General features: G+C 32.1%; 1 pseudogene across 1 annotated transcript; it reads right to left on the bottom strand.

Annotated features, from left to right (window-relative positions):
* Positions 1-431: 431 nt before the first annotated feature.
* LOC114298038 (uncharacterized) lies at positions 432-8,453 on the bottom strand (annotated as a pseudogene). Its single transcript, XR_014363844.1, has 5 exons — positions 8,197-8,453; positions 7,196-7,447; positions 1,984-2,127; positions 1,257-1,899; positions 432-861 (listed from the first exon to the last, which is right to left on the bottom strand). The product of XR_014363844.1 is annotated as an uncharacterized LOC114298038 (transcript).
* Between the last annotated feature and the right edge of the window lie 4,838 nt (positions 8,454-13,291).

The following is a 13,291-nucleotide window of genomic DNA, read 5'->3' as shown; positions in this document are numbered from 1 at the left end:
TACCAGTCCCAAACAGTGCCAAAAAACAAATACATGTACCAAACATGGATGTCCAGAGGATCACAAAATCAAGGCATCGTGCACTTGTCATAAGAATCCCAATGTCTCAGCTCGGAAGGCTCTTCTAGTTATTTAGAGATATGTACCACCATTTCAGAGATATGAAAAGAGCGAGAAATAGAAAGAGGAGGTCTCGCTATAATGGATCTTTAATGTTCTAAATTTTTTCATTACTTGTTTAAACTGATGTTTGAAAACTTGTTTTCAAAACTACATTAATTACATCCAAACAAGATCAGATCCCTATTAGCTTCTATTTTGTATACAGTAGAGCTCATTTTTCCATTAACAGATTTGAAAGGTTTCTATTATTTTTTCACATTCTTATTTCGTGGAGAGGGTGTTAATGGACTACATCATTCCTACTGAACTTTTGACACAGATTAATCTTATATAGATCAGGAGTGATTTGAAACTATGTCAAATATAAAATGACGAAGAACCAAACAAGTATCCAAAACAACGCCCAAATAGTACACATTAATGTGTTTTTGGGAGTCGAAAGATTGGGTACACGCCTAACCTTTAGAGGTAAAAAACAGAGATTTCACTTACTGATGGAAGTAAAAAATTCTAGCTAATGCTGCACTCTCTGGAATTTCCATCCTCAGAAGAGGCATCCCCAGAAAATGCTGTAATAAATTCATCTTCTTCATCACCCTCAACATCAACTGTATTGTATCTACTTTGAATATAAGTCAGTGCTTGCCTCCTGTGCAACTGCAAAACGCGCATGATTACATCAGGGGTAACCATAATGCGTGAATGGTCCTCTCTGGCTTGCCTATTAGACTCCATAATCTGTATAAGATACAAACAAATTGTGGAAAAATATGTAAGCAACAACTTCTCAGTTGCACGAAGCAATCAACCTGTTTGCTTACGTTTTCCTTTTCTGTTTTTATTTTCCGGAGAACACAGAAATACTTGTTGTGTTCTTGAAAACTGCTTTCAATAAAATTTTCTAAAGACAACCCCTTTTAGTAAGCAGTAAAAAGTTCAATTCGAATTTTTGAAAACTAATTTTGCATGAAAATGAAAAACAAGAGTATATGGGTTTTTTCCGAACTTATCATTGTTTCTGAAAACACAAAAAAAGGTGAATATGGAAAAAAAGAAAGACACAACCAAACAGGGAAAATATTTGTCCATTACCCTACAAAGTTCAATAAAAGGGTAAAACATTTAGAAGGTACCTCTTGTACATTGGGAGGAAGGGGAAGAAAATCATTTGATGAAGGAGCTAAGAGCTTTATATTTTTTTCTATTCCACAGGTAGCAATGACAGGGATATATGGATGGGGCTCTAGTTGATTTACTATGTGCCGATCACATATCATTGAACGAAGGAGTGTGGCTCCTTTCTTCTTCCATATATATATATACGACCACAATCAGACCCGCTCATGACATATTCGTCATGGGGACCAAAAAAACTCACTCCTTTAATCGTGTGTGAATTCCTATGCCCTTCATAAGCTAGTGGCTATTCGAGTTTCTGTAAATCCTCATGTGGGACCAACAATGGGGACATACCCATCCCCATGTTCTTCTGAAATAAAATTCGCTTGAGTGTGAGTAAGCCAATGCTGTTATGTGAACATCGTGAGTCTCAATCAGGTGACGAGGGCAAAATGTATTAACAGGTCTAGCATCCAATTGGTATTTTCTAGTGTCGTAGACACGTGCATATTCGTCAGAACCTCCTACGGCAAAGTAACTAGGATTTCTTGGGTCAATCACGATAGCATTCAACCTTATGCTGCTTGAAGATTGCTTGTTTTCTGTGAATGAACAGCAACAGAAAAGCTTTCTAGCAGAATTACTTCGCAAATCAAACTGCAAAAGAAGATTGGGGACTCTGATATCAAAGTGAAAATTAGAGAAAGCTTCTTCGACAGAAACATTATTGAGTTAACATACATGTTGAATGAAACCAACCTCGCCACAGCAATAAAATATGTAGGGACTTCCAGGCTCCACAGCAAGATTGTGCACCCGACCTTAGTGCTTCCCTAACCTTTTTGTTTCTACTTCGCTGTTCTCAAGTACCTAACCAAGCCTAACCTGCAAAGGGAAAAATTGTTCCAAATGGCAAGAGAGGAAGACAGTTTGTCGATAAGCAGAACAAAAAAAATGTCCTGTTGGTTTAAACCCAGGCTCTTACGCCAACAAACTTTTAAAATTAATTTAGTGTTAAGGATGTAATAAAGACTGGGTAGGCTCAAATTTAGAGTGGCTTCCTTGTGGCCTCAACCCCACAAATCCTCTCCAAAATATCTGGACTCAACTTGATATACCCTGTTTCTGCCATTTAATTAATGCCTAAGGTCATTGCTTCACCTTAAATGAGTAGTGAAACATAAGGCATTATAACAACTTACGATTCCCACATCACTTCTTTTTTTCTTTTTTTTTCCCTTTTCACATGTTCACTTTATCAGTTTTTTGGTGTCTTATATTATACTAGTGGTGGTGCACATGCGAAGCACGTTTCTTCTTTTTTTTCACATTCATTGAATATTACCCATTTAAGATACAAAAGTTTTACAAATTGTCACTTCGTACGGACACACAACACGACATAGACACGCCGGCACGACAATTTTCAAAAAGTACAGGACACGACACGTAGGAGACATACATAGAATATATAATTTATATATTTATTATATGTCATATATATGAATATATCATTCTACAACAATAAATAAATGCAATATACCACTAATTTCTATAAATTGACATTAATTTTCTTTTATTATTATATTCTAAATTATTTTGTTCAAACTTATAATTAGTTTCGTGGGTGTCTAATCGATGGACATATGTGTTTAAGCAATGGACATACGTGTCCTCCAAGTGTCCGAGTCTAAATTCTTTTTAAAAAAATAGGACACATTTGGATGAGTGTCCGACATGTGTCAGGAAAGTGTCCAATGAGTGTCGGTATCCAAAACGAACACGGACACGGACACGACACGAACACGCCACATTTTTAGAAGTGTCTGTGCTTCTTAGGTCACTTCTCAGTAGTTTAAACTACTTGTTTTGTTCAGTTTGACAATAGCTTTGTAGTATGCTTTGTAGGGGACAAAATACATGAGGCAGATTTGCTTCCACCCAACATGGTCCCTTCGGTTTTACTATTGGCCGTTAATCCCCCTTGCTAGAAAACTGTTGTTTCCTCATAAAGATTCAACAATGTTCAAATTACCCACAATATCATGCAAGGAAAAAAGAAAATTACTTGTAAATTTTAAAAAAACCAAATCAGTTGTAATGTCTAGAAATATCACTTTGTCAGGTAACCAGCTGCCAGTTGAATTTTTCCTTTCCCACTACCTATGAGTTCCCATCAAATGACAAGTGTGGATTGCATTTGTAGAATAAACTATCTTATATATTTATAGAGAGGTTCCAAAATTCAATAGAAGCAACAAATGAAAGCCATAGGATTACCAATGGTCCCAAACAATCTCATGGATTTTACCAATTCATACTGTGAATGTTGAAATGATGATGAAAGAAAACAGTATAATATTCGGGGTATAACAAGGGAGGAAAGAAGATGCATTGCATGCAAAGATATCAGATCATGAGAGGCAATTTGTAAACATTTTCATGATGATGGAATTATTTTCATTTGGCATAAAGTTTCAATTGCAGGCAAGAGAATGTACAATTAGAACCACTTGATCTTTAGCTGCAAATTTTTTCGACATTGGGAAGATTAACAATCAGAATAATTATGCATCAGAAATGGAATGTTGCTGTCTGCTGTATGTTGCTGTCTGTTGTCTGCTAATCTGGTTGCTAATCTGCTAGAGTGCAGAGGACAGTGGTTTGGAGGATGTTCATATGTTAGAGTGCTTGGGCAGTCCTCAGTGTGCTTCTGCTCATTTGTTCATCTGTTATGCTGCTCATCTGCTAGAGTGCAGTGGACAGTGGTATTGAGGATGTTCATTTGTTAGAGTGCTCAGCTGGCTTGGTGATGTTATTTGGTCTTGAGTGTGCTTCTGTTCAGTTGTTCATCTGCTAGTAATCAGGTGGAACTCTGTTCTAGGATTGTTTGCTGTTGGTTAGGCTTCATGGTAAGGGTAAATGGTGTAATGGGGTGGTCCCTGCTGTGTTTGGTGATAATTGCAGGAATGATGCATCAGAAATGGAATGCTGCTCTGTTGTGTGCTGAGAAGTGGGGTGCTGTGGGATGATGTACTAATGATGTATTACCTCATGGTGTAACATACAACTGCAGATGTTAGTGCTGTTAGTGGCTGCAAGAGTTGGCTTTTTGTGTATGGTTGTTTCTACTGCTTCTGATGGCAGAGGAGTTTTTTGCTTGTCTTTTGTTGGTTTTGGTTGGTTACTCATCAACCTGATGTGATGCTGCAAATGATTGTGCTTATTCTATGGTGCCAACCTAGTTGGGATCATATTACTTAGCTATGATGCTTGTGCATTCATCTCTTTTATTGTTGTATAGTTTCTTATTTCTCATCAACAAATCTCTTTCTTTGCCGATCAAAAAAAAAAACAATCAGAATAATTATTCTGATATAAATATAACGTGAAGACGAAAATAGCAATATGCATGGTTATCTTTAGATTCTAAGTTGTATGCTTTGTAATAAAAATGATGCAGAGAAACAGAAAGCATTTTGAAGCTGTCTTCCCAGCTCATTGAATAGTCTGCATGATGAAGGCAACATTGTCCACACGCACTATGATGCATTACAAAATTTTGCAATTTATTAGTATGTCAAGCTGTACCTCAATGTATTGATCCATATAAAAATTCAACAACTAATTTCATAATCTTTACAGATTCACACATTTGAGCAACTATGGCATGACTTTCATAAAGTTGTTAATGAATAATTACGTTAACCTTAAGAGAGAGTATGTTGAAAATGATTGGAAGAATTTATTTAATAGGATTGCACTGGTGATCTTTGGCCATCATTTGAATCATTGGCTTTGAGCTAGCTATCTAATATATGTGCATGAGGCAAGTTTTTTTTCTTAAAAGAAAACCTAACAAAATAAATTTTTTGCATAACCTTTGTGTTGGACGAATCTTGCATCAGAATGTCCAACTTCGCCGGGAACACTTTTTTCTATCACATCTTTTTCATCTCCTGGTGATTCATTCACCCTACTTCAGTTCGTCTTTAGTTTCTTGTAGTCCACATAAAAAACTCTATAAAAGTATTTTGTTGAGCAAGACTTTGACCCAATGACATATCATTAATAAATTTAAAGCACTTAATTTCTTAACCATGTGAAAATGCATTTCAGGACCATAATCATCCTATACAAATATGGACAAAGGGAATAAAAGGACTTGTGAGCAAATATGAGTAGGTGTATAGATAAGGAAAGTTTTAAAGACTAAAAATGAACCTATACAGTAAATACATTTCAAATGAAATAATATTGAAAATAAATGGAAATGTATTAAATGGTATTAGAAATTATTTCCTTTGAATAAAAGCTATGTTACATAGACTTGGATACAGGTGTCGGGTGCCGTGTTGGGTGTATGGGAGGGTACATATCTAGAGGCTGGAAGGAACCATCAAATCTCAAATTCAAGAGTAAGTGGACTTGGCAAAAAAAAAATGATCATATTTTTATTTTTATTTTTAATTTAGTATGTGAGATAAAATGGTATTATATGTAGCATAAAATGTCAAAAATGCATTTTACTTATTTTATAGCAATTATACAATAATATATGCATGTAATGATAATGTTAACTACAAATATATAAGAAGTGCCCGATGGAAAGTATTGGACAGATGTCCTACTCCCTTGTCCAAGTGTCGAGTGTTTGACATGGATATTTGATTTATTTTGAAGAGTGCACGTAACATAGACTATAAAAGGGCTAGTAAATTACATAAAAAGCTATCAAATAAGAACCAAAATCCATAAGACATAAACTCACCACTAACCAAAAAAAATTTGACGTATCTTTCTTCTAAATCCTATAGCGAAAATAAGTAGATTATATATATTATATGATTTAATTAGGTTCGATTAATTTTTCTATGTGATTGCTTTATTTTGATTCTACAATTTATTATTGTGTGGCAAATTAATCAAACCTGATTAAACAATGACACAACATATCCATGCTTGCAAAAAAAAAATTAGATAGAAATAGAATTGTGTGGATTCCTCTATTTCTAATTCTTCCTACAGACTGACAAAATGAATATAATTGTATTGTTCATTATCTTGAGGATTGACGTGAAGCATGAAACATTGAAGGATGTTGATGTTGTATTTTACCGTGCAACCATATGGGGCGATATAATGCCAATTTGAGTGTTGAAAAGATATGGACATTTTCTAAGGACAAACGGAAAGTTATTTGTGCGGCATTCTGAGTGTAGAGTGAGGACTGATATTTTTTTCCCATAGATAACAGAGAATTTTGAAGGGGTGTGTTACTTCAGCCTGCCTACTTAAACAGTAAGATTACAGTTATACATGCCCTGAGAATAGGCCCGTCATTTTGGGTTGCAATTTACAGGTAATCATTGAGTTGAGTGGAGGTTATTTGGGAATCAGGAAGAGCAGAAAACACTCTCAAGTCTTCACTTTTCTATAGTAGTAGTAGATTTATATAAACAATTGAAAAGTCATACTAAGAATAGATCGCTTGGCCCAATGGCATAAACACAAACTATCAAGCCGGATGATGCAGGATCGAGTCTTAGTGCATTTAGGCAGCTATGTGGAGTTTTAATTGAGCCTGAGAGCCAAATGAATCGAAAGATTCATGTTTGGTTCGGGAAGGGATCATGGAAGGGCTTAGTTGCCCTTGGTAGCTGTAATAGCTACAGGTACCACTCTCTAATGAGAAAAATCTTCTGACAGCCTATAAGCAAATGAGTAGATGAGACAAATAGGGTTTCATTAATCATGAGCACCATAAATATTATGATAAAATAAAAATCAACCTAAGACATAGTCCATATCACTTTCCAAACAACAACCAAATTAATATGATGTATACATAGAACATACCTACTGGACTAGTGCATGTGGTGCACCTAAAATATGTTCCATAATAAATAAATGCATGTTGGAGAGAGTGACGGAACGAATGCAATGAAAATACCTGGACATCGGCAGAAGAAGTTACTGTTTTCCGATCATCAGTAAAAGGCATGATCCTGACCTGGAATATGTTGTCTAAGTGGCCAGAAGGATATGAAAATTCTAATTTTTTCATTGCCCAATTCCAGAACATAACTTGTCGATCATCAGAACCCGACACAAGAAGGTCTCCAGTAGAGTAGAATTGAACTGTGTTTATGCAACCCGCATGACCATTTAACTTCCCATACAGATCAATTTGGTTCACAAGGACCTGTACCAAAAAAATAAAATAAGTACACAAGAAGCTGTTCCGTAGTGCACTGGAATTTGTACCTACTTTTGCAACCAAAATTTGAATTGGCATGGAAATTACATTGCCCAACTTTATTTGCATATTAAGTAACCCTCACAGCATGTATAACAACATAAATGAATTATTTACAGAAAAGAAGCCATAAAAATTTTTACTGGAGGCATTTCATGACACTATATTGTATGAGAGAATCACAGAAGACCAGGTTTGATATCAGTAGTACAAATAATGAAAATTTGAATTGAAGGCATTTCATGAAAACCATAAAATACTGATTAAAATAACATCATCACCAGTGGGAAAAATTACAATTTCTATTTTTCCAATTCTGATTGAATGATAAATTCAACTATCATACAGTAAAATATAAAACCATTAGACTCCCATGGGACAACAAACACACCTCCAATGACTACCCAATTGGTAAACCTTTCCAACCATTAGGAACTTCTTAACAGAGACAACCCAATTCATAAAACTAGATAAAGAAGCAAAGCAACCCAACAAGTATATCACCAAAACAAATTTAGGACCTTTCATAGAAAATTGAAAATATATAATACCATTGAGAAAAACGCGCAAATTAGCAGCTGATTATATTTATTTATTCAAAAAACATGAACTCCTGCTTTTGATTGATAATCAATAAATACAAACACACGGACACATATGAGAGAGAGAGAGAGAGAGAGAGAGAGAGTAAAAACCTCAGAAGCAGAGATTCGGCGAGCGAAGGTTCGGGGGTGAATTGAACCCGTCTCTCTCCTGAACATCTCTACAAAACCATATTCAGAATCCCTAGAAATAGTCTCCATTCAGCAGAATTTACACTGAATTTCTAAGTGTTTATGTGCCGAGAGAGAGAGAGAGAGAGAGAGAAGGAGACGCTTCTCAGATAGTGCAGAGCAGAGGACATGTGGCGTGTGTTCGGAAGAGGGACAAAAAGTGTGGGAATCCCAAACACAAAACCGTACCGTTACCTCCAAATTTCCAAACAGCAGTGCTCCAGGAATTGGGATCCTCCCCTTCCACTCCCTCCTTACTGGGCTTGTTTTTAGGATTAATTTTGATAATTTAAATCGTTCATATTTTTAAATTTATTTAGTATATTATACCTGTAAAAAATCAAGTTAATCAGATATCAGAAAGCATATGTTTGAAAAACTGTTTATTAAATTCTTTAAAAAAATAATTTTTAGTTCGAGTTTTTCAAACACATGCTTTCTGATATCCGATCAACTTAATTTTTTACAGGTATGATATACTGAATAAATCTTAAAATATGAACGGTTCGAATTATCAAAATTGAACCTAAAAATGGATCCGAAAGCCTTGCAAGGAGGGAGTACAACGGGAGAATCTGGACTCGTGCTCAGACCTCCAGTAAAGGGTGACCCGAGCACCCCACATACACGTGGGGCAATGAGAGGAAGACTAAAAAAGCAAAAAAATTCAACCAATCAAAAACCAGTAGGGTGGTGGGGTCACCTCCACTGGGGTCTAAGTCATTTTTCATTTCCAAATTCATTTAGTCCGATAAATAAATTTGGTAGATAAATCATTAATTTTTAATTTAACAATTAAAAAGTTGGTGTAATCGCTTAGATTTGATCGAGAGGTTGAGTTAGGTTTCTTTTTAGTTTAAGATCGGATTGGAGCATATTATTAAGTTTGTGAGAGTTTATAATAGGTTCTGTTTCGATTATTTGAATCTTTAATATGTAGAATTTGCTGAATATTTTATTTTTGTAAAAAATTACGCTAGTCGGATATTGATAATTACTTGATCAAATCATATTTCTGTCAACGATAAATATCATTTTTAAAATAAATTATTGATAGAAATCTAATTTGATCAAGTAATTATCGATATCCAATCAATATGATTTTTTGTAAAAATGAAATATTTGACGAGTTGTACACATTGAACAATTTAGATTATCAAAACAAAATCTGTGATGTACCCCATAGTCCAAGTCCTTATCCAATCATGATTTTTATAATTCAATGCTCGTTTGGTACGGGATTAAAATAGTCACAAAATGACAAAATATGTTAAAAAGTTAATAAAACAAAATATCACATTTAAATCATAATCATTTTATTTTTTCTGTCACAAAAATTAAAAAAATTCACCCAAATAAAACTTTTTATCCTCAAACTAAAATAACCAAAAAAATTAAAAAGTTAACTCACTTCTGAAACAAACCTCAATATCCAAACTCATCACATGATTGTACAGATATTATCCGAAAATATAAATTTAAATTTAAATTAAAAATGTGTAACAAAAAGGGGCCATTTCCCAAAATAAGTCCAACCACTAGTCTATTTTCCAAACTAAATCTAGTTTGGCCGAAATTCCCAAAATAAACTAAAGTGTGGTTACAAATCACGCTTTCACCAAATTTCTGACTCAAACGTGAAAAATAAATAAAATCATAAAAGCGTGGTTACAAATCACGCTATTAATTAATAAAGCGTGGTTAAAAACCACGCTTTTAAAGAAAGTTGTGTTGTAAAAAAAACGTTATTAGAAACCACGCTTTCAAAACTAACGCACCCACTCTTCTCTCTCATGCTGCTCTCTTTGACACACACATCACTCACACACAGTCACATGAAACATATATAATTTTTAATATATATAAATTTTATTTTATAAAATTGAGACTAATATTAAATATATATAATAATAATTTATAATAACAAATAATAATCAATTATATAAAATGATTATTTTTTATTTTAATTCTTAAAATTTATTTATTTTTATTTTAAGGTTTAAGATTTAAGGTTTAATTCTTAATTTTTTATTTTTTTTTTAGTGTTTAGGGATAAATTTTTTTATTTTTTTATTTTAGGGTTTAGAGTTTAATTCTTAAAATGTATTTATTTTTATTTTAGGGTTTAGGATTTAAGGTTTAGAATTTATATTTTAATTCTTAAAATGATTTATTTATTTTTATAAATCCTAAACCCTAAAATAATCAACTATAAAATTTATTTATTTATTTTTTAATAATCAATTATATAAAATGATTACTTTTTTATTTTAATTCTTAATTATTTTTTTTTAGGTAGCGTTTGGTAACGTTTACGTTTTTTGTTTATGTTTACAAAAATTTTATAAACTGGTTTTTATTTATTTTTAGAAAAACATAAATTATAAATGCGTTTGGTTTGAACAAAATGTTTAAAAAATTTTAAAAACATAAACTAAAAAATATGTTTGTTCAGGCCTAAAATATTTTTATTTTTTTTATTATTTATGAAAATAAGATCACACACATTATAATTGAAAAAAAATAAATTCAAAAAATAATTGGAAAAAAATTATTTGAAAAAAAAAATTATTTGAAAAAAACGAAAAAAAAAATAATTTAAAAAAAATAATTGGGAAAAAAAATAATTGAAAAAAAAGATTAATTGAAAAAAATTAATTGAAAAAATAATTAATTGAAAAAAAAAATATTTGGAAAAAAAATATTTGAAAAAAAAAATATTTGAAAAAAAAATTAAAAACTGAAAACGTAAACTCATTTTTTGAGTTTACGCTTTTTCCTCAAATTTATAAACTAAGAGAACCATTTATAAACTAAAAAAATTATGAAACAAGTTTTTATGACAGTTTTTAAAATTTTTGTAAATATAAACTGAAAACGGAATGGCTACCAAACAGACCTTAAGGTTTAAGATTTAGGGTTTAATTCTTAATTTTTTTTTTATTTTATTGTTTAGGGATAAAATTTATTTTTTTATTTTAGGGTTTAGGGTTTAATTCTTAAAAAATTTAGGGCAAATTACATATACCTCCCTTGAGGTTTGGCTAAATTACAGATACCCCCCTGAGGTTTCGGAAATTACATCCCGCCCCTTAAAGTTTGTATTTTCATAACAATTTGTCCCCTGAGATTTAAATTTCATAACAAATTAACCCCTAATTTGTTATGCAAATATAGTATTAAGGGGGAATTTGTAATTTCTCAAACCTCGGGGGTATTTGCAATTTGGCCAAACCTCGAGGGGTATATATAATTTGCCCTAAAATTTATTTATTTTTATTTTAGGGTTTAGGATTTATAAAAAAAAATTAAGAATTAAACTATAAATCCTAAACCCTAAAATAAAAATAAATAAATTTTAAGAATTAAACTCTAAACCCTAAAATAAAACATAAATAAATTTTACCCCTAAACACTAAAATAAAAATAAAATTAAGAATTAAACCCTAAATCTTAAACCTTAAAATAAAAAAATAAATAAATTTTAAGAATTAAAATAAAAAAAATAATCATTTTATATAGTTAATTATTATTTGTTATTATAAATTATTATTATATATATTTAATATTAGTCTCAATTTTATAACATAAAATTTATATATATTAAAAATTATATATGTTTCATGTGACTGCGTGTGAGTGATGTGTGTGTCAGAGAAAGAAGTGTGAGAGAGAAGAGTGAGTGCATGTGGTTTTGAAAGCGTGGTTTCTAATCATGTTTTCTTTACAACACAGCTTTTTTTAAAAGCGTGGTTTTTAATCACGCTTTATTAATTAAAAGTGTAATTTGTAACCACACTTTTATAATTTTATTCATTTTTCACGCCTAGGTCAAAATATGGTGAAAGCATGATTTATAACTACACTTCAGTTTATTTTGGGAATTTCGGCCAAACTAGACTCAGTTTGAGAAATAGGCTAGCAGTTGGGCTTATTTTGGGAAATGGCCCAACAAAAAGTGTCGTTTATTCTACAAATAATTTTGTAAAATTATTAAACATATAAAACAGCAAAAATGACAATGAGACAGGCTGAATTTGAAGAAAATGCTGAGGGTGTGTGAGAGTAGGAAAGTGTCGAGGAAATTTGTTACCTTCAAGAGGGAAGAGGGAATAGTACTAGTGATAAAGAGATGATATAATATATAACAAAATAAATATTGATGTGTATTGAAAATTAAAGTATAAAAAATGAGAGATACAAATATAAAAAAATAAGATATTTATGAATGTTTAGATACTTTATTTTTATTATATTTAATAAATTAAATTATAAATATCTATACATGAGCTATAAATCCACACAAATGAGGACGGGATGGGATGGGACAAATTGACATTTCCAAAAAAAAAAATCACATTTCTTTGTATCCTTGTGAAATCCTATATATATCAACATACGTATTTTTTTTAATTTTTAAATCTTTACTATAAGATTGTATACATTAAGAATTGTTGAGATATTTCACGAGTTCCACCATGTGACAGTGCTGGCCCAAGTTGTAAAGGTGCATGGCTTTTTGAGTCCGGTATGTGTGATCACAGAGTATGAGACTCATGATTGTCATCATCCACTTTTTTTTTTTATCATATGCTCTCCATGGCTCAAGCTCCTCTTCAGAAAACAGTAACAAAAATCCTGAGAAAACGGTTACAAGTAGATCCCATCTAGACCCATTCTATCGACCTCCAAGTAAGTCACGTGGGGGATTTAAGCCCCAACACACTTGTGACAATATCTAAGAACACAAAAACAAGTCACAACACAAAATCAAATATAAAAACAAATGAATAAATTAAAATTTTACAACTTAAACCCCACAACAAATCTTAGAAAATCTCATTCATTCATGTGCTTTATGTCCAGTTTTAGTGTTTGATTTTTGTATTCTTACCATTGCTTCCTTCCTTGCTTCAATGAATTTCTTTTATTTCCCGCCAAAAAAATAAAAAACCAGAGGTGTCTCTGACAATAGCAGCACCCACGAACACCATGGACCTATCACCACAAATAATAA

This window comes from Camellia sinensis, chromosome 3 (assembly GCF_055761805.1).
Source record: "Camellia sinensis isolate YWXY chromosome 3, ASM5576180v1, whole genome shotgun sequence".
Lineage (NCBI taxonomy): Eukaryota > Viridiplantae > Streptophyta > Magnoliopsida > Ericales > Theaceae > Camellia > Camellia sinensis.
The sequence above is the reverse complement of the archived record's forward strand: the minus strand, read 5'-3'. Positions and strand labels throughout refer to the sequence as shown.